We start from the raw sequence: 20,233 nt of genomic DNA on the forward strand, positions 1-20,233 counted from the left end.
GGGGAACGCGTTGCGCAAGCATTTCGGCTATAAACATTTCCGCGCACGTTCCGGGCGTTCACAGAATCCACAAAATAACACAAATGGGAAAACTGTTCTGCAGATAGGAGGGCATGGGAATGCCAAGTACCCTTTAACAAACACTCGCTGAAAGTTTAAAAGGAACGTCTAACTATGCCACGTATCGGAGTTATAGTTTGGCTGAATAGCTAAGAGCTGGAACGTATCTCTCTAAGATACAAGAAGCCATGGCCATCAAGCGTATCGCAGGCCATAAAACTCAAACTGTCGGCGGAGAAGTGAATAAAACGCCTCGAAAATGGAAAATTATGGAAATGAATTGGTTAGTACAGCAGGATTTTGGGGAGGAAAGCGGCTTGGCAAGCGAAAATGTTTTGGGCCAACTCTTGGGGTTGGAACTGTAGCTGCCACACTTCTACACTTCTCCAGTGAAAAACTGTAGTTCACTGCTCGGTTTGCTCAATCGAAAATGTTAAGTATATCTGTTACATCCAGCTCGGAGATATGCAAGTATCCGAAGCGCTTATCAGTATCCGAGGAGTATCGTTAGTCACTGCCCTCCAGATAAGCGAAGGCATTGCAGTGCAGTGGTGTGCGTGCAAGGACGTTCGCAATCTGAGCTTTCATAAGGTTGCTGTTTTATCAGGCTTATCAGAGCTGCGCTGCGTGTCAAAAGATGTCTTATCGGTGGAAGGCACGGGCAAATCTTATCTGCCCGTTGACTTGCTGCTGCCTCTCGTCTCTCTGCCCCCTGGATACCCTGTACTCCAGTACTCCGGTACTCCTGTCCCAGTGTAGTCAATTTGGTTCGATTTGGCAGAATCTAATTAATTTCCAGAGCTAATTCACTTTGTGACAACGACGCGATTTATGTTGATTAAGGTGACATTATCGCCGCTGCTCGCCGTTTGCGTGTTCTTTTGCTTTTTATTTATTGTTATTTATGGCCACTCTTGGCCCCTCTTTGTGTGTGGAATTTTATCAAACTTTGTTTGCCGTGTGGTTGGTTTGGTTTGTTTTTCGGCGGCTTTTCGTCTCTAAAGCTCCAAAGCGATTTAGAGCACTTTTCGCACCTCGTTCTGGGTCGGTCATTGAAAAAAAAACCAGAGGGATGTATCTATCTATTATACATTTGTATCTGCTAGATACTAATGCTCCTGGCCATGCGACAGCTGTCTGTGCAAAAGCAAATGCAATATATCTATGAAATGGAGACGACGGAGGCCAACACTGGTCATCATTATGATCATCATCATAATCACAATCATCGCGTTCATGTTCATCGTCATCTTAGTGGTTTTTATGAAGGAATTCGCATTAAAAGTCTTTATTGTGTTTATTTATTGCGAACGGCAATCGAGAACGGCCGAAATGGAGACTCAGATACACAGCTACGGAGCGAATCTAATGGAAATTTCCGACTGGCGACGCTGTAACTGAAAATGCAGAGGCGTCAGTCGAGGGCAGTGGCAATGGGCAAAGGGGCAAGGGGCAAGGGGCAGTTCGTGGTCAATTCCTGCACAGCTGGCAGCTGTTTAGAGTTCGAGGAAATCCCCGAATCGCGCATAAATACACAGCGTTTTCGGTTTGGCTGCCCGTTGTTGTTTGTGCGCGAAAAGAGGACTCCTCCTCCTCCAGAAGGACAGTCTGTGCAGGGTCTAATTAAATTAAACTTTGTGGGTAGTTGGGTGTCGAAATCCCCGAAAGAACTTCAACGTGGGCGTGCCTAGAAGGAAAGAAGCGGCAGTAAAAAGGGAATCGGAACTGAAATTGGAATCGGAAAGACAGGTGATAAGCGCAGGGAAGAGCGACACCAATTAGCGGGCCACAAATGTGTCCCAAATGTATTTTTCAGCCCAGCCCCAGGGGCCACGCCCACAGGAGCAGCTGGGGGCTTCCCCACACATGCACACACACACACACACACACGCACGCACTCTGAAATGTGGCATGTCCTTGACACATATCCTGCCACTTGCTCAGCACGCGTGTGAGTGAGTGAGTGAGTGGAGCAGCAAACGCCTTGTGGGGCTTCGCCAGCGCTTGGCCCTAATCCATTGGAAATCTACCCCCCTACCGCCCCTCCACCCCTGCGCCCGCTTCAAGGATAATACAGCGAATTCTCCTAGTTTATGGGCCAGGCGAAACTTTTGTGGTTTCGCCCTCCTTCGCATGTGCGCATGTGTGTAGTCGGAGTGCTGTAATATAATCCTAATGGAATTTACACTCAAACTTTACAATGCCTGGCAACAATGGCGAGGACACTGCGTGTCCTTTGTCCTTCGAGGGCGTCGTCGGGATCTTCGCCTGGCGAAAGGAAGCAATTGAGGCAACCCAGCAAGACATTGATACTTCCGAGTTGGACTCGGAAAACTTTGCCTTTCATGACAGGCAAATCGAAGACCCAGTTGTTGTTGAGCAGACAGTGCTGAATGTGGCCCAAAGTGACATTTTCTCGGTGGATGCCATATAAGTAAAAGGTTAGAGTAAAAACATATCCATAAAAAATACTTGGTGTTATCAGTAAATGAGACTGAATAGAAAATGCCAACCAAATGTTGTCTCGCCTGAGTTGCACGGGGTAAAAAATGCTCTTTGGATTTCGATTCAAGTTTCGAAGGTCAAGTGCATTAGGGCGCAACGCAAACAGTTCGGGACGCTGGGAAAGTAGAATTCCATTTGTTTTCCTGTCTTTTTTTTTGGCTCCCCCGCAAAGGGCGCCTAGGAAATTTGTGGGGCGGGATGCGTGCGCAAGCGTTGTAAATCGTGATTTTATTCGATTTGATTTCGAGAGCATAGCAATAGCAACAGAAATATCAAAAGCAATAGCGAACGAAAGTATCCTTGGACGCCAACACTGGCTTAATTGTGCGTGTCAGGCGGCCACAAAGCCGCCACATGGACACATGTCCGAGTTCTCTCTGTTGGGTGTGTTTTTTTAACAGGAGCGAGGACCAAGGACTTGGAAAGCAGGACCAAGACAAGGGGTCGTTAAAAAAGGCGGAAATTCTGGCGCCGACATAATCATTCCGACCTCCGCCCTCCTCCGCCCTCCTCCGCCCCCACCTTCTTGCGTGGAATGGCTATTATGATAATTGAGTGAGCAGAAATGCGAAACACAGACAGACAGGTTAAATTGCGCGTTACTGCCAGAAAATGTGGCAGATTCCTGCTTTCCTCGGCATTTCCTCTCCTTCTTGATTGATTCGCACGGGGTGGCGGAGGAGGAACAAGTGGAACAAGTGGAACAAGTCGCCCCCACAAGTCCAAGGCACAGCGAGAACGACTCAACTCGACTGGCGCCCAATTGTCTCGAGGACGCCGAACTGAACCCCCGAAGATGCACCCTACACACTGCCACACTGCGAGTGTGTGGCATTGGTATTATTTGCCCTGCTTCCCCTTTTTATGAGTCCGCACCTAGTGACGCACATAATTCCCAGTCAGCTCCCTTACTTCGCAGCCAGCAATTGATTGCGTGCTGGAAATTTGTTGTCTTTGATTGATTTCGCTTGACTTGTGCGTGACGCCGGTGCGTATGCGTAATATTTTCGGTTTCTTTGACTCTGGCTCCCACCAACAGCAACAGGAAGCTGGCGCTTCTTTTTACCACAAATACAAAGCTAGATGCCATTCGCAATGGACTGCACTCCACTTACCAATAAATGCAAGAGTCGCCCGTCTGCACCACACTGAGCTGAGCTGCAAAGAAATAGAGAAGAGGGCAGTGGAACTATTAGCATTGATTAGCATTAGATTGTGCATGGCATGGATTTAAAACCAAAACTGAGACTGAGACTGAGACTGAAACTAAAACTGAAACTCTGGGTTCAGAGTGGATCGACGGGCCCATCAATAATTGCGGCTTACGGTCATCTATTATGTGTGTTTACTGTGTGTAAAGACGATTGATGGTTATTGATTAGGCAAACGACCCCCGCTCTCGCTGGATATGCGTACTGGTACTGGCACTGGATGTGGACGTGGATGTGGATGTGGATGTGGATGTGGATGTGGATGTGGATGTGGATGTGGATGTGGATGTGGATGTGGATGTGGATGTGGATGTGGATGTGGATGTGGATGTGGATGTGGATGTGGCTGTGGCTGTGGCTATGGATGTGGATGTGGACATTAATGCGACTGGGCCATGCCGTGATTCATCGCGAAAACAAAAGAAGAAACGATGCTAAAGACAAAACTCGCGTAGGTAGCGCCAATTTTTTAGGCAAACACAAATATAAATAAGCCCCGCCAAATCAAACCAAGCCAAACCAACCCAAAAACTAAGCAATCCAAGAGAGAGGTGAGTTCGTCGACTGAGCAACACCCTGTGACTGTGTTGACTGCACTTGGATCAAAGATATGACAAACGTATGCTAAATACTCAACCTGTTCAAGATGCGAGCAAACCCATATACCCTGTGCAAGTAATGGGTACGCAGCCCGAACCCAAGACTGAAAGCCTGAAAGCCTGAAAGCAACTGTCCATTAATTTGACTTAAGTCGCGGCTCGCAGGGGATTTGTTTATTTGGCTTTCGTGCCGAGCAGAAATTCTCTCGGTGTGCTGAAAGTTTGTGCGAGTGTTTGGCTTGGTCTTGCAAAAAGCGCCGCCGGAACCGCTACTTCATTTGCATCGATTGTGTTATTTACACCGAAAATTGCATTTTCTGTTTGCACTCTTTAATGTCATTAATTTGTTTTCGAACTGAACAATGGGCTGGGCATCGGGGATCGGGGATCGGGAATCGGGGATTGTGGATTTGGCTACCTGGCAACAACAGCCGTTTCGGGTTTTTGGTTTTTGTTATTTTGTGCGAATTTTCGCGTCGACTTCGCATTGAAATGTGCAAAAAAAATCCAAATCAAAATAAAAACCCAATTAGGTGTAATTAACAGCAATTTTGTTGCGCTGCTGCCGAAAAGAAGCGCTCCGCAGCGAATTGAAATGCCGTTGAAAGTTTAATTGAACCCTTTTGTGCCCGAAAAGGTAATGGCTGAAAGCGAATTGAAAGGATCCCTTCAACGTAGCAGCTTAATTTGTGATCAAAAGAAAGCTGCCTTGCAGAGACTGCAATCTGCAATCGAAGCTGCTGATTCTGATGTTGATCTAGCTGATTTGATTGGAGCTGAGCCATTAGAGAAGCTGCTAACATCCAGTAATTGCTGGGGCTGATACCTCGTTCTCATCTGGGTGCGATCCACCAGGTTGAGAAATACAGAGGGGAAAATGGATGTGGAAATGAAAATGGGAATGTGGATGTGTTTTATGGCCCCATCAGCGGTAATATTCAATTCAGACTCGTAATATCGAACATTGAATGGGAATGGAAATGGAGATGCTATCCAATCCGATGCGATGCGATGCGATGCGGTGACCTTGGCTGGATGTAGTCGATCCGGAGGGGGGCTCTCTTAATGGACGGAGGAGAATCAAGCCGGAGATAGAGTCTCGAAATGGGGGGCAATTTGTGTGGCTCTAATGTCTATTCGGGGCAATTAACCAGCGAACGACAGCTGCTCCACAGCTCTACACCGCCTGCTGCCGTAGTAAAATTTTAATTTTCGGCTGCGGCACACATTAAAAATTATTTAATTGAGTGATTTTAATTTAGCCTTTCGCCGTTCTCCACGTTCTGCCACTTGAGACTTGAGTACCCGATGCTGATTGTCTAATTTCATTAATCTAGTCGAACAGTAGCCAGCACTCAAAGTGAATGAATCGAGAAGAGACGCGGCTGGCAGAGTGCCAGTCAAACGCCCGTTTTGACCCACTGTGCGCGCTCTTAGTCAATTAGAATTTCGAATTTGACCCCACTGCACTGCACTGGGAATGGAAAGTAAGTAGATCGGATCGATTCGGCATCGGTTCATTGCGTGGGCATAAATCACACTCGAGTGCCGCCCAGCGGTCGAACCAGAGCAGAAGTAATCGCCTAATCGCTTAATCAATTGCTTAATTAGCCACCGCCGGTAGTAAAGTGCACCTTGGCCTTCTAGGGTCTTCCCACTGGCGCCAAGCGGAATCCGCTGGCAGCCAAAACGAGGGAAGTGCCAAAAAAGATACAAAGTCGCAGGGAAGGCGACTCAGTGGGACGTTTTCGCTGACCATGTCACAGAGTCATAGGAACAGACAGCTGATCTGTGATCTGTGATCTCAAGCTGCAGTTCACATGCGTAGGCATATATGTATCTATCTATATGTATATCTATCTATCTATCTATCTATCTATCTATCTTGAATAGAGCACAACTAATTGGCGGTTATTGGGCAGTCGGTTGTAACAATCGGTATGGGATTTAGTAAGCTAACTTTTTATAATTAGCGCCTAGTCCCTTTGTCCTTCACCACACATGGTTATTTCTGGCTAGGCTTTGGTTCTTCTTGGACCCACTCACACTGCGTAGTGGGCGTTCGAGCCCTGGAAGGGCATCTCGCCCGTTGAATCTGGCCTGACTTATGTACCTGGCCAGTCGGCCCTCATAATAGCATATTTGGGGCGTGGCCGGGGCTTAGAGGCCCTCGGACTGGGCGACCTTCGGCGACTTAGTAGAGCTGAGTTTTTCGGTTTTGGGTTTTGTTTCTGGCTTTCGGCCTGTTATGGGCTTTGTTTTGTCGGCTTCTAATGCTTCCGGTTCCACTCCTCAGACTCAGATGTGTGTTGTAAGTGGAAGGCCTTGCCGGGCCGATAAGATATGGACGTACTGCCGAACTGCCGTACTGATTACCCGACTTGGCCTGGCCAATTTGGTGGCAGAGTGCGATGGCGACCATTAAAAAGTCATTACAAAAGCACAGCACAGCACACACATGCATGCATGAGTAGTTGTAGTTTTGTAGTTTTGTAGTTTTTTAGTTTTTAGTGGCGGTGCGCCGAGACAAGTACCTGGCATAATTGCAGAGGAGCAATCAAAAGGTTTGGACCGCACACGGGAAGTTCCATGCCCAAGCCGAGTTTGGATTTCCGCTACAAGTCGTCAACATGTCTGCCCCCTTCCGAGGCATTCTCCCCCCTTCCCCAACCCCCCTCCACACCTCATGGAGGTGTTCCGTGTTCCGGCGATGATCACTTAAAGGGTCTCGGATTGACTTGTACTCGTATTTGCCCATTGATAATGAACGTCAATTATCGTGTGCCGGTTTATTTGCTTTGGCTCGGCTTTGGCCCACAGGCTTTTTCAGTTTTCAGTTGGCTGTTTTCAGTATTCGGTTTTTGGTTTTCTTTTGCGGCTCCAACTTGGCTCAGTACCCAGTAACCGCTGCCCCTTTTTATCACCTTGGCAAACCCGTGATGTATGTAGTAAGCGACTCGGTTCGATGAACAATTTGTCAAATATTTGGCAAGCAGATGCATTTCCCGCTGTCCTTCAACCTTTGCAGCCGTATCTAAAGGAGAAGTGATAAGGGGGCTTTATCACTTTGCCAGCAAAGTTCTTGGAACTCCAAGAGCTGGGGAAGGAAACAAAAATCTTCAGATAAGCCTATCTGTGTAAATTAACCCAATTACCGACGGCACTTGAAGATGATCTATAAATGAATTGCCTGCAATTACCTAAATACGAAACACAAGAAACAAACTGTCGAGGGCCACTTTTCTCTCACTCATCTAAGGCAATTATTGTGTTGTATTTTAAATATCTGTGTTGTGGGTGATACAGCTACACCCAAGGTACAGAATGCGATAAATTTTCGACGCCCTGTGGTGCCTTTGATCTTCAAACAAAAGGAATTCAATAAAACTTATTTATTTGCCACCTCAGACGAGAACGAGATTAGATTTAGATGCTAACTAGTGGCACTTGGAAAGCCATTAAGTGTCGGCCGAACTATGTAGATGTCCGGCAACAACATTGGCCCAGTCTCAAGGCGATCTTGGCACACTTTGAGCATAAATTTGGATCCATTCGCATGAGTGTCTATATCTAGATACTTATACACTCATCTATATATACATATATATATAAGCGGTGGGTGGTTGCGAATGGATCTTGTTGGGCGCCGCCTTTTTGTGTTGTCGCGGCTCAAATCGGGCGGCTTTATTACGGTAATTGATTGATTGATTAACTTGCAGTCGGTAATTGAATTGAGAAGTGACCGCCGGGCATGTGCCGCTGCCACATGGGCGTGGCACTTGACGATCGGTCGTGTCGGCGCAGTTGTTGTAGTTTTACAATTTTACAACAGTTGTCGCTTCAATGTCGCCGCTTTTCAGTTGCAAATTAATGCCGACAATGCAGCAGAAATAGATACGTCGGCACTACATGTACTCTGCTCTCTGTCTCTGTCACTGTGTGTGCACATCCGATCTTGATGCGATCTATCTACCCATCTATCTATCTATCTATCTATCTATCTATCTATCTATCTATCTATCTATCTATCTATCTATCTATCTGTCTGTCTATCTGTCTGTCTAACTGTCTTTCTATCCGTAACAAAATGGAACAATCGACCGACTGTCCCAGCAGCGGCGAGTCAAAAAAAAAAACGAATTCGCAAGCACATCCAGTCAAAAGCCATAAAACAATCGTAAAAACGCGACAAACGAAGTGCTGGAAATTCATACAAAGTAGCGCAAAAAAAGAGGGGAAAAACAATAAGTTGTAAATCCAAACTAGTCGAAACTGGGAAATAGTTGAGGAGTTCGTTGGGGAAAATAAATAAGTAATAAGGGCCGAAGCTCACGAAAATACATTTGTTACACCTACTCCGTGATGTAAGACCTTCCACTTCCACGAGAGTAGAGTTTGCTTGGCTATTTACTATTTACTAAGCGGGTATGGTTATGATTATCATTACGATTATGAGACAACAAATATTTGATTGGTCGTCGTTGTTTTTGGCTTTTTTCGCTGAGCTCGCTTTATGATATTTTAATTTATTTTGAATACCAAATGAATGGCTTATTGTTTTAAATGGAGGTTCGAATGGGTTTGTTTCGATTGCTAATTAGCATAGCAGAAAAAAGTTGAACAAAGCCCAGCTCGGAAATACAAACTAAAATAAATAGGTGTAGAAGTAGAAATAGAAATATCCGACTGTGCGACGGAAACAAACAAAAAAACTGAAAAAAAAACGGGGGAAAACGAAGAAATACTAAAGAGAAACTAGTTTTGTCTAATGAATGACGGTGTGCGTGAATGGGAAGTTTCAGATAGGGATGGAAAAAAATATACATATAAAATATATACATATATATTTGTATATACATATAGTATAAATAAAGAGAATATGGCAAATGAAATGCCAATGAACCAAAGAGGCCAAATAGCTATTTTTCTTTTATTTCTATGCCGCTCATTTGATTTGCTTTGAATAATTTATGAATGCTTTTGCCATTTGGCAAATGCAAAAAGGAGGAAAACGATTCCGCACCAAAACTTATGGCCACTGGCCATTCGAAAGTCGCCACTCGGAAATGGGAATGGAAATGGGTATTGGAATTGGAATTGGAGTTGGAATGGCCGGTGAACTGGGCGTGGATTCGGGACTCAAGTTGGAATTAGAATTGGAATTGGAATGGGATTAGGGATCGGGTCGCAATGTTGCACTTGCAAGTCAGTCAGCGGGTCAGCAGGAAAGACTGGGTGACTAATGGAAAAACTTGCTGCTTGCTGGTGAATTTGTCTTAGTCGAGCTTAAACGAGAAATATCGACGATTCCCACCCACAAGTCCCAAGCAACCACACACCCACACACCACACACCAAACACACACACACACCCAAGCACTCGGAGCAGCAAAGTGTAACGAAGTTAGAAATCCACACACAAAACAAAAAGCTTTTAACGCCCACGCCAAGGCCAGAGCTAATTTGCATATCTCGCCGCGCATACGCGAAACAAAAACCAAAAAACCAAAACCAAAACCAAAACCAAAACCAAAACTAAAAACCAAAAACCAAAAACCAAAAACACCAAATAAACGGCGAGTCTCTGTTCTACATACCCGAAAGTACATGAATACATAAGAGGCACTGGGAATGGGGCTCCAAATGGAGACAGCTCAATAAACTTGGCATGGAAGGCGCCAGCTGTGCAGGAAACCCCGAAAGGCACCGTTTCGGGGTCACCAAATGGCAAATTTTAAAGTTCATACTATAGGTGCTGAAGATCTACCAATTTGAATATATGTGCACATAACTCTGTATGTATTTGCATTTGCAAAGTGGCGAATCAATTAAGCGGCGACATGTCATCGACCTGGCTAGAGATACACCGCTGCTACTGCTGTTGGTCATGCAAAGATAGACTGGCTACCTTGAAGTTAGCATCTCATATACGTGACCCGACTGGGGGTCAGCAGCTGGTCTCTGCTAAGTTTCGGTGCTAAGCCTCCGAAGTGCTCCGGATATCCATGCTAATGTACTCGCACATAATTCTACACACTTATGTATGAATGTATGTAGTATACATACTATATGTACAATGGGGCCACCCATGTGCGTGTGTAACTAAATACAATGCAAATTTCTTTCAACTCAATTACTCAAACAACAACAACCGTCGAAATACGAATACCGTCACACAGAAACACAGAGACAGGGACACAACGCACATGCAAATTATATATATTTTACACCCCCATGACGTTGCAGGGGCATAATTAATTAGTTAAACGGGGCACGGAACTTGGACCGAGTTGGACTCGACTCGACTCGACTGTTTGCCGGCTCTCGGAGTCTCGGAGTCTCGGGTTCGCGGGTTTCTGGGGTTCTCGGGTTCTGCGCTTCGAGTTCCCATTTTAATTTTTTTCGGGCATTGTGCTAATGAGTCCATATTGTACGCAAAACAGCAGCAGCAACCACAAAAAACAGAGCCAGCAAACAAAAATATCGCACAAAATAAAACGGAAACGTGGCCAAAAGCAGGCAAACGGCAAACAGTGTTGCCAATTACTGTCTTGCGAATTTCCAAATTAACAAAGTGCTGCCAACTGCAGGCGAATGCCATAATAACTTAATATTTCGCATACTGAAAGCGGGAATCAAGCTCCTTTAATGGCACCTTTTCATTTATCCTTCAAAGTATTGATCCTCCGCACTTTTGATTTTGAATGCCGAATGGGGAAAACCGCTTGGGTGACAACTCTGGCGAGGCAGCTATTAAAATGGGTTCCCGCCGGACTTCCTGGCCATATCACGTTACATGACCGCCTCGCCGCCCCGTGTCTGTCCTCCTGTTTGCCAGTTTGTCTGATGGACATGACCCAAAAAACAACAACGGGGTAAGTGACCCATAAAACACGATATGCAGCAGCGAAAGTAATGACACGGAGAAAGCAGAGAGAAGTCAGAGAAGCCAAACCTTCTGGTTCGGGCCAAGCCCTCGCGCACACTGCATTAATATGATTAGCAGGAGGATATGAGGATATGGCGTACAGCGGGGAAGTGGCGGAGCCCAGCTAATGCCATTTCCTGAACGCGCCCAATGCCCAATGTTTCAATGTCGGTGGAAGGTCATTCTCGGGCTCTCGGGCTCTCGGGCGCCGTGGGACAGCGGTTGACCTACCATATGGCCCAGCCAGCGAGCAAACACACACAATGCCTCCGAATGCCGAAGAATTAGAAGCGAACTCCATACACCAGCTCCAAAAGAGTGGCTCAGAGTGCAGCCCACGTGCTTTGGGCGCAGGTGGAAGGGGGAGCTATGATTTGGTACTTCTATCTATGTATCTAAGTATCTGTGTATCTAAGTGTCTGTGTATCTGTGTATCTGTGTGTGGGCCGACTTCGCATACGCCAGCTACGGAAGTGCAGCCGCCAACGTGGCGGCAAGACCACTCACATAGCCGGAATACTTTGCTGAAAATTCAGAAATACCTCGTCCTCCGTCCTCCGTGGAAGCTAAATCCAGAAATCCAGATCCAGCATGGATCGCAATGGACACGGCCCGTGACTACCATTCAACCGGTTTGAACTCTTTCTCCTCCTTGGCTAACACCACGCTGGTTGGGAGCTTCTCGCTTGATCGTGATTGATTTCCGATTAACCCACACCTGATGCTGCTTGCCACTTGCCTCTTGCCTCTTGCCTCTTTCGCAGCGACTTCACGTTGAGGAAGTTTGGCCGAGCACTCAATTTCCCTATGCAAATTAACAGCACGGCATTTTTGGAGGGGCACAGCGCATTTGTGATGCTTTTTGTTGTATTTTTGAATATATTTTTTCCACTTTTTTTTCTTTTTTTTTCCAGTTTGGACCTTGAACAAGGTGATGTTGATTGCTAAGTTGCTGTTGCTAGTGCGGCTGATCGCTGCCGTTGTTGTCGACACCTCGTTGTTGTTTTGAAGTTCAAAGTTAACGAAACGAGTCGAAAGAGAGACGAGCCGCAGGTGAGGAGGAGGAAGCACGAGCAATGCGAAGAAACCGAAGAGAACAAGGAAAGGGACCATCGACAACATAAACATATAAACATGGCAGATGAACCGAGCTGCAGACAACACGGCGTATGCGTAATCAACTGCTGTGGCTGAGAAGTGGGACACAACTGCGCGGGTGAGTGCAACTGCTATCTGGGCTATAAAAGTGCGGAGAAATTCCTGTTATGCTAAAGCTTAATTTAAATGTAAATTTTTATGGTTACCTCCCGCACTCTCCCTCTGCCGTTCATTGGGAATTCGTTTAATTTGCGCGCTCTTTTGTTTCTGTTCATTTTTGCCTGCTTAATTTTATATTGCGCAATGATTCGCCGCATCCAGATACATTTGTAAACTTGTATGTATGTGTTCTAGGGTTCCCACACAGACACACGCACACACAGATACTCTTGAACAATTTGAGGTGACAAATTGCCTTTTGATGTTGATGTTGATGTTGATGTTGTTGGCAACGCAATCAGTCGACCTTGAGGTTGCATCTTAGCCCAGTTGCCTGCCGCACTCCAGCACTCATTTCCCTGCTGGCGGCAATTAGTTTGTCAAATTTTTCAGTGTTTTAAATAAATTACGAATTACGTATAATTTGCGTTTTGTGCGCTTTGCGACTAGAATGATACGAAAACGAGGGGAAAAATGCTTGAGTTTTCCCATATTCGAGCAACCTTCAACCTCTGCCTGCTCTTTTAATTGTTATATAATTAACATGCGAACTGTTATTATAGTTTATTATTAATAACAATTGCTCGTCTATTCTTGGCGCATCCGACGGTTTTTCATTTCGTTTCATTGCTTTTTTGGCAATATACATATATATTTTGTTGTTGTTGTTGTGTGTGTTGCGTTTGCCGTCTGATTTTATGGATCAAAAAGCGTAACACCGACAGACAGACAAAGCGAAACCCCCTCCCCCTTTTGGCCCAGTCCCCCCTTTCCCAGTTCGATTCATCGCAGCGGAAAGTCATTAGCAACGAGCTCCGATTTGGTTTCGGATTTGGATTTGGATTCGGGCTTCTAATGAGTTTGCCAGCCATTTGTCTTGCGAACGTGGGGGGATAACTAAGCTAAGCAGCTGAAAAATGTTTTCATCTTTCGGAATACACATATGTTCATAATAAAAGTTTAAAATGGAGTTGTGGCTAATGCCATTGGGCTTTCCCTCGAAAAACGTCGTTGGTTGAGTCAAAGGCTATGTTGAGTCACGTAAAGGAGTTGAAATGGCATAAGGAGCTAGTCCAGTATACAATCTGTAGATTTGGTTTCGAAATCAACTTGATTTATGTAAATTCCCCCGTTGAATTTACGGGGATCTCCCTTTTGGGGCATTTGCGGCCACGCCCACAGCTTACGCTTACAAGCTCTCTCTAGACGCAGTTGGTTTTTTGGTTTTTTATTTTTTTGCTGTTTGGGTATTTGGGCTTTAATGGCCCACGCTATGAGCTCTTTGCTATGTTTCTACGCTTCTTCGTTGCTTCTCAGAGGGCTGGAAAACACGATTATGTAGCTATGTAGCTATGTAGCTATTTGTGTTCCTTTTCGCTGGCGAGCGTGAGAAGCGACTAACTGATGGTCGGAATCTCCGCGATTCAAGATCAATTCGAATTTGAGTTTGTCGCTCCGTTCCCAAAATACGTGCAACGAAAGCAAAAGTGCCACTGCCACAGTCCGCGCTTTAGGCCAATATAGCGCAGCAGAGCATGACGCTTACTGCAATTGAAATGACCAGAGGAAAGAATGAGAGTGATGGTGATGACAGCGGCACGCCCCAAAAACAGTGAATATGTATCTGTATCTGTATCTCACATATGGGCTGTGCTATGTTTTGAATATTTTTAAAATGGCATATACATGCAATGGTACATGCTGAACCCCTTGGGTGGGTTACTGCAGTTCACCGTATCGAGCGGGTCCTGTAGATGGCGGGTGGAGGGTGACACAACGAGCTGGAGGTGGAGGTGGAGGTGGTGGAGTGCGTGTGGCTCGAGGGGTGCCGAAAAGGGGGTGGCATGTCAACGAATCGTAATTTATTGATCAGCATATAAAAAAGTATAGAGTAGCGAAGGAACAAGTGAGCGGACAAAGTGAAATGGAATAAAATGAAATAAAATAATAGCGAGCGCATGAATAAATAAATAAAAGCTACAGCACATAAGAAAATACGAAAAGAAAGAACTTGGCGTTCGTTTTCGGTCCCCTCATTATTTGTTGGCAAAAATAAATTAGAATTAGATACACACACTCGGATACGAAGATACAGCTACAGATACAGCTACAGATACAGCTAAAGCTACAGCTACAGATACAGTCGGCCAAGAAATGCGTAGATACAGACTACACAACCAACGACGACGACGACACATTTCCAGTTTAGCCAAAAATCGGGGATCTGACGGGATGGGGTGGACTGTCGAATACGGTCTCACATATGGCTGCAATTAAGTAATTTTTGGAGCAACAACACACTATATACTCGTATGTACATATAGACAAAACATGCTAGACACAGAACGCGAACGAGAAACTGCGAGAAGCGAAAGGCTAAAAAATACGAGTAATAGAGAAATACGAAATACGAAATTAAATCTAAAACGGAACGAAAATTCGACAATTAAACCGAAAACGAAAATCGTGAGGAAGGCAAGGAAGGGGAGACCCAAAACCCGACCCCACATGAAATGGTATTTCACTGGTGCCCGGCCGGTGCCTCCATATAAAATATCAAAAACCAAAATGCCCCAAACAGACGTGTTCACATTGCTAGCACTGAGTTGCCTCCTGCAATTTCTGCCAAATATCTATCGGAGAAAACCCAAAACCCAATGTACTATTTTCATTATACCCCGTCAAACTCATAGATTTCAATGCTGTAGCCGCACAAACGTATTAAATATGCTAATTGAGAGTATTATTTATTTACTTTTCCAAGTAGAACTTGCGTGTTCTATCCACTGGAAATGTACCAACGCACTATTAGTGTGACCGCACATGTATTTCCTTGCACAGCGGAGTATTATGTGCTGTTGGCCACACATTTCCCCATACGTTCTCTTCTTCTTTCTGTTACTCGGCTGTTCTTACTCCAAGTAACTGCTGTTCTTATTACTTTTTACTTTTATTGTGGCTGGAAATTAAGCAGCTACAACAACTTTAGCACAGCACTCGAAAAGAAACAGAAAAGCAGCCGCCAAGCAGAGCCAAAAACAAATTTAATGTGCTTCAAGGTTAGCTCCAAAGCAGCGACGTCGGCAGCGACAGCGACGTGCACGAAACGAAAAACAAAATTAACAAAAAACATTGTTCAAAAAAAGAACAACAAATGTACGCGAAAAAAGAAAAAGAACGCACAAGAAAATAAAATTCGTGATGAATTTTAAACAATAAATACAAACAACAAACAAATGCTCAGATAGGCATGGCGAATGGCGAATAGCGAAAGGGGAAAGGGGAGTGAGGGGGTAATGCTCCAGGGGAGGGGGCCAAGGAGAGGTTGGGGCAAAGGTTATACGCAAACAGTTTTTGGGAAAATTGGTAAGCCTTGGCGGCACTATCGGTCGCAACTTTCCCAGCGAAAGCGGTTCTAGATGGTGGAACTTGGAACTTGAATTGGTTGCGATACTTTCAACAGTAGGAAGTTCTTATCTAAGATTCTAATTACAAGTGGAGTGCGTGAAATAGTCGAACTCTAGCGATTCTCTTTATTCGCCTGCTGCTTCTTTTTCAGTTTCATTTGAACATTTGGAAAGAATTGTTATTTGTGAAGCTTTTACGGCTTCGCATTTTGGACTGTCGACAAGTTGACAAATGGCAAACCGGTTTGGCTTTTGGCCAAGCTCCAACTCCCAAGCCCATCCGCTCCCCTCGCTCACCGAGTGCAACTAACACTTATTTGGAACGAAGTAAATATATATAAAAACATATAAACAAATGTATAAATACTCGTTAGCAAATCAAAATGCATGCGAGGCTTCAGCAAATGTCGACAAATATCGGCTGGCCGAGCAAACGGGCGAAGAAAGCGCGTAGGCGAGCCGGCATCCAATCGGGAATTATAATTGGGATTTGGGTTTTGGGAATTGGGTTTTGGGTTTTGGGAATTGGAAAAAGGGATAGGGTCTCTAAGTACGAACATCAATTGGCCAATCAATTTGCCCAACAGCGAATTGAACGAATTAAGCTGATTGCCAGCCGACTACGCGGAATGCGGGCCTCGCTGGTTACCCTTCATCTGGGGATTACACGCCGGCATTTTCCGCTGTGTTCGGCTGGCATTAAACAATATACAATACATCATATAACTGGGAACAATACACCTGTGGAGCTGCCCGAACATCCTTATAGCCTCATGTGGGCCATGCTCCACCTAGATGCCACCTCGATGCCACCTGGTGCTCCATGGGGGCATACTTGTTGATGCCATCCATTCCCTGCCCATGTTTGCTATATAGTACATAGTAGTGGTCGAATCTGATGAAATGTTTACATTTGCCGCTTGCATTGCGCACCGACTAACAGAGACCAGGGGATATCGAGGATAGGGGGTTCGCGTACTTGTATTTGCTTGCGGTGACAATTTTTCAATTTTCATTGCTTTGGGAGCACACATGTGCTTGCATTCTCGTACGTTTTTGTGGAAATTATTCACGAAAACGCCTGACAGTTTTGTGTCGCTCGCCGCAACTTTTGACAGCTACCTCCGCTTGCATAGCATGGATTTTGTATTCGTATGCGTATTCCTATTCGTATTCATATTCGGGGATGGCAGCCACTGACTGACTGACTGACTAGCTGAAAATTGGGATTGGGATTTGGGATGGTATTTGCTGTATGGTTGGCTGCTCGGTGATTCGGCGGCTCAACTGAGGGGTCTCGTCGGTATCGCTGGCTGGGAAGGCCATAAACTTAGCCCAACTCCCAGACTGCCAGCTTCAGTCGGGGTTCATTAATGCGCACTATGTGCTTAAAACGCCATTTGGGCGTTAGCCGACTGTCTTTCCAGCTGTCTCTCTTTTTGTGAGCAGCCGTGGATCTCAGACACTCGGAAAAATGGCTCAAGTGCCAGATGAAAACGTTAAATTATAGAAAGACCTAATAAGAAGCATCATTGTTCAAACTCTGCTTACTATTCACATTAAACATTACAGGGTCCGGTCCAATGCTTTTTTCTCAGTGCTCACACATGTCCCGAACATCTTAAGTTATTTCTTGTTTTTGTTTTTTCTTGTTTTTGGAACATTAGACCCCCGGCCCAGAACCCCTTCCCTGCCAGTTGCTCCCCCTTTGACAGTAACTGTATCTACTGCGTCTCCGACTGTCGGCTGTTGTTGTAGTGAACTGCCAACAATGGGCATCATTCATCGCTCATTCACTGGCACTCGTTCTGCGGCACAGAGCGTGCACATTGTACACACTGTACAGTGTACAGTGTACAGTGTACAGTGTACATGGAGCAGTCCTTTAGCAGCACAACCCCCCGCAGCCAACGAGGGGTTGCCCCAGACTGGGGTGTGGCATATTCCGCAATTCTATGGCATAAATTCGCTGGCGATAAAATGCGCAACTGGCACTGCGATCCGGGATAAGTCCTTCGGCCTGCGAGGCCAGAATTCCACAGAGGGTGGCTAGTATGGCTAGTTCGCCACTTTGCCACTTCGCCAGTTGGCCATTTGGTGGTGTGGAAGGGTGGAAGGGTGGAAGGGTGGAAGGGGGTGTAGTAATAGCCGGGTGGAACATAAATATATTTATTAATGAATGCATCAAGGAACGGAGACAAACGGGCGAGAGAGAGCGGCAAAGAATTTCGCCAAATTGTCCATAAATCCAATTGGAAATGGGTCTGTGTATCTCTATCTCTATCTCTATCTGTATCTGCAACTACATCTGTATCTGCATCTGTAAATGCATCTGTATCTGCAGCATTTGACTCTGTGCATGTGTGCGAATTTGTGTGCGGATGCAGCAGCTGATTAATGAAGCCAGCAAGCGGTTGAAAGAAGCAAAACACCTGTTAGCCCTAGTGCCTGTGTGCCAGTGTGCCTTCTTCAGCGATGAGTTGTCAGTGGGCATGTATCTATCTACATATGTATTCAATAGGGAAATTACTTGCACACTTAGCACTTAGATATTTGAATGAATTCATCATTCACCCTCACATATCTAATCTCATGTACTAGGAAAAGGAAATAAAAACTTACGGCTGTACTATCTGCCATTCATTACAAACTGGCATTCTGCAGAGTTCAATCAATAAGTTGTCTTTTAGCGCGGTTATTCAGAAATGAATGATTCTACTCGTATTTACTTTCTTTATCTACAGAACCAGTGAATTGGTGAAATGCGAAATCCAAAACGATATGGGGGCACTTGAGTATTCCCGAGGAAAGCACATATTGCCTTTGGGTTCGTGGGATTATTTCAATGGGTGTTACGTCTTCGAGACTCCACCCTGACCGGCGGGGGACCTTTGGCCGCTGTTCCCCAAATCGGAATCCCCCATTTGGGGGTTTGCGGTGAATGTGTGAGGAATGTCACGTACTTGGGTGGATGTTAAGGATTTGGAATTGAAGATTGGGGAATTAAGTTTGGGGATTTAGAATCTCACCTGCTGGGAAATCTCTCTCTCTCCAAGAGCAGTTCTGCCCATCTGATTGTCGCCGGTGCGTGTTTCGTTGGCCTTTCGGCAGGCGGACACCTGTTTGGGTCTCCCCTTCTATCAGTTTTGAATGGGGGGGTTAAGGGGGTCTTTGCGAAAAGGGTGGGGACTTGTAACACTTGGTTTTGTAGCACTAAAGCGTGATGCTTTTGCAAGGCATTTTTGGTAGTTGTTGGTTAAAGCACTTAATGGGTTCAACACTTCAAAAAAATATGATTAAATTTCTTAGATTTTAAGGCGAACTACTGTTGTATTACTATGTACGTTTCTCTTCAATATCGCATTTAACACTTGCGTTACGCGGATTTTTTTTGGGGGGGGCTTAGTTTGTATTTTTCAGGGGGTTGGTTTGGTTTTGGGTTTTTGTGTTTTTTAGTTTCAGTTTTCAGTTTCCGCTGCGCATTTGTAGCGATTCAGAGTTGCTCACACGATGAATCCAACACGTTGAATAAAAGTTCGAGCGACGTTCAAATTCGCTTAAAGCCAATAAGTCAGCCAGCGGCAGCGACGTCGGCAGCGGAGCGACTGCGCCACAGTGCGATTCTAACGGCGCGAGAACGAAGAAACGGATGGCAATTGAAACGGCCAAAGGCGCGGCCGACCGACCCTCTATGTGGATGTGGATGTGGATGTGCCGTGCTGTGCTTGTTGTTTGTGTTCTAAGTCGGAGCCGCCATAAAATCTAATAAGAACAGAACGCCAGTGCTGGTGCCAGTGGATGTGGCTGCGACTGTGCCCGTGCCTGCGAAAACGGGGTGGAGCGGAACAGGGTGGGTTGGAGCGTCGCAGTTGGCGGCGTTGCGTTCGAGTCCGGTTGACGCGAAGCACTGCCAAGCGACCGACGGAAAGGCCGAACGACCGACGCGACTTCCCGGCGGAACGATTGGCAATGGGCTGCGGCAAACAAATAAACAAACGCACCACAAACATTGCCCAGTGGCGTCGTTACATCCACATGGTGAATGGTCAAGGGGGTTTGGGCAGGATATAAACTGATGTATACCTTACTCTTACGATCATATATTAGCAAGGATACATTAAGACATCCTTCCAGTGTCCAGTAGATTTAGATACAGCAAGTACACCAAATGCAAACGGGCTTTTAAGAGCCCCTCTTTCTCGGACGCAACTGGCTTATGGAAGTGGAAGTGGAATCGGAACAGCAGCGTAGATATCCGAAAATTGAG

At 45.6% G+C, this 20,233-nt stretch overlaps 1 protein-coding gene across 1 annotated transcript in view; it reads right to left on the reverse strand.

Annotated features, from left to right (window-relative positions):
* LOC6523898 (activating transcription factor 3) overlaps positions 1 to 19,889 on the reverse strand; it is a 33,373-nt gene extending 13,484 nt beyond the window's left edge. Inside the window, exons 1-2 of the mRNA XM_002099735.4 lie at positions 18,996 to 19,889; positions 3,681 to 3,723 (exon numbers count right to left, since the gene is read on the reverse strand). The gene's annotated coding sequence lies outside the window, so the exon portion shown is untranslated. The remainder of the gene's footprint in view (positions 1 to 3,680; positions 3,724 to 18,995) is intronic.
* Positions 19,890 to 20,233: the final 344 nt, after the last annotated feature.

The sequence above is a fragment of the Drosophila yakuba genome, chromosome X, assembly GCF_016746365.2.
Source record: "Drosophila yakuba strain Tai18E2 chromosome X, Prin_Dyak_Tai18E2_2.1, whole genome shotgun sequence".
NCBI lineage: Eukaryota > Metazoa > Arthropoda > Insecta > Diptera > Drosophilidae > Drosophila > Drosophila yakuba.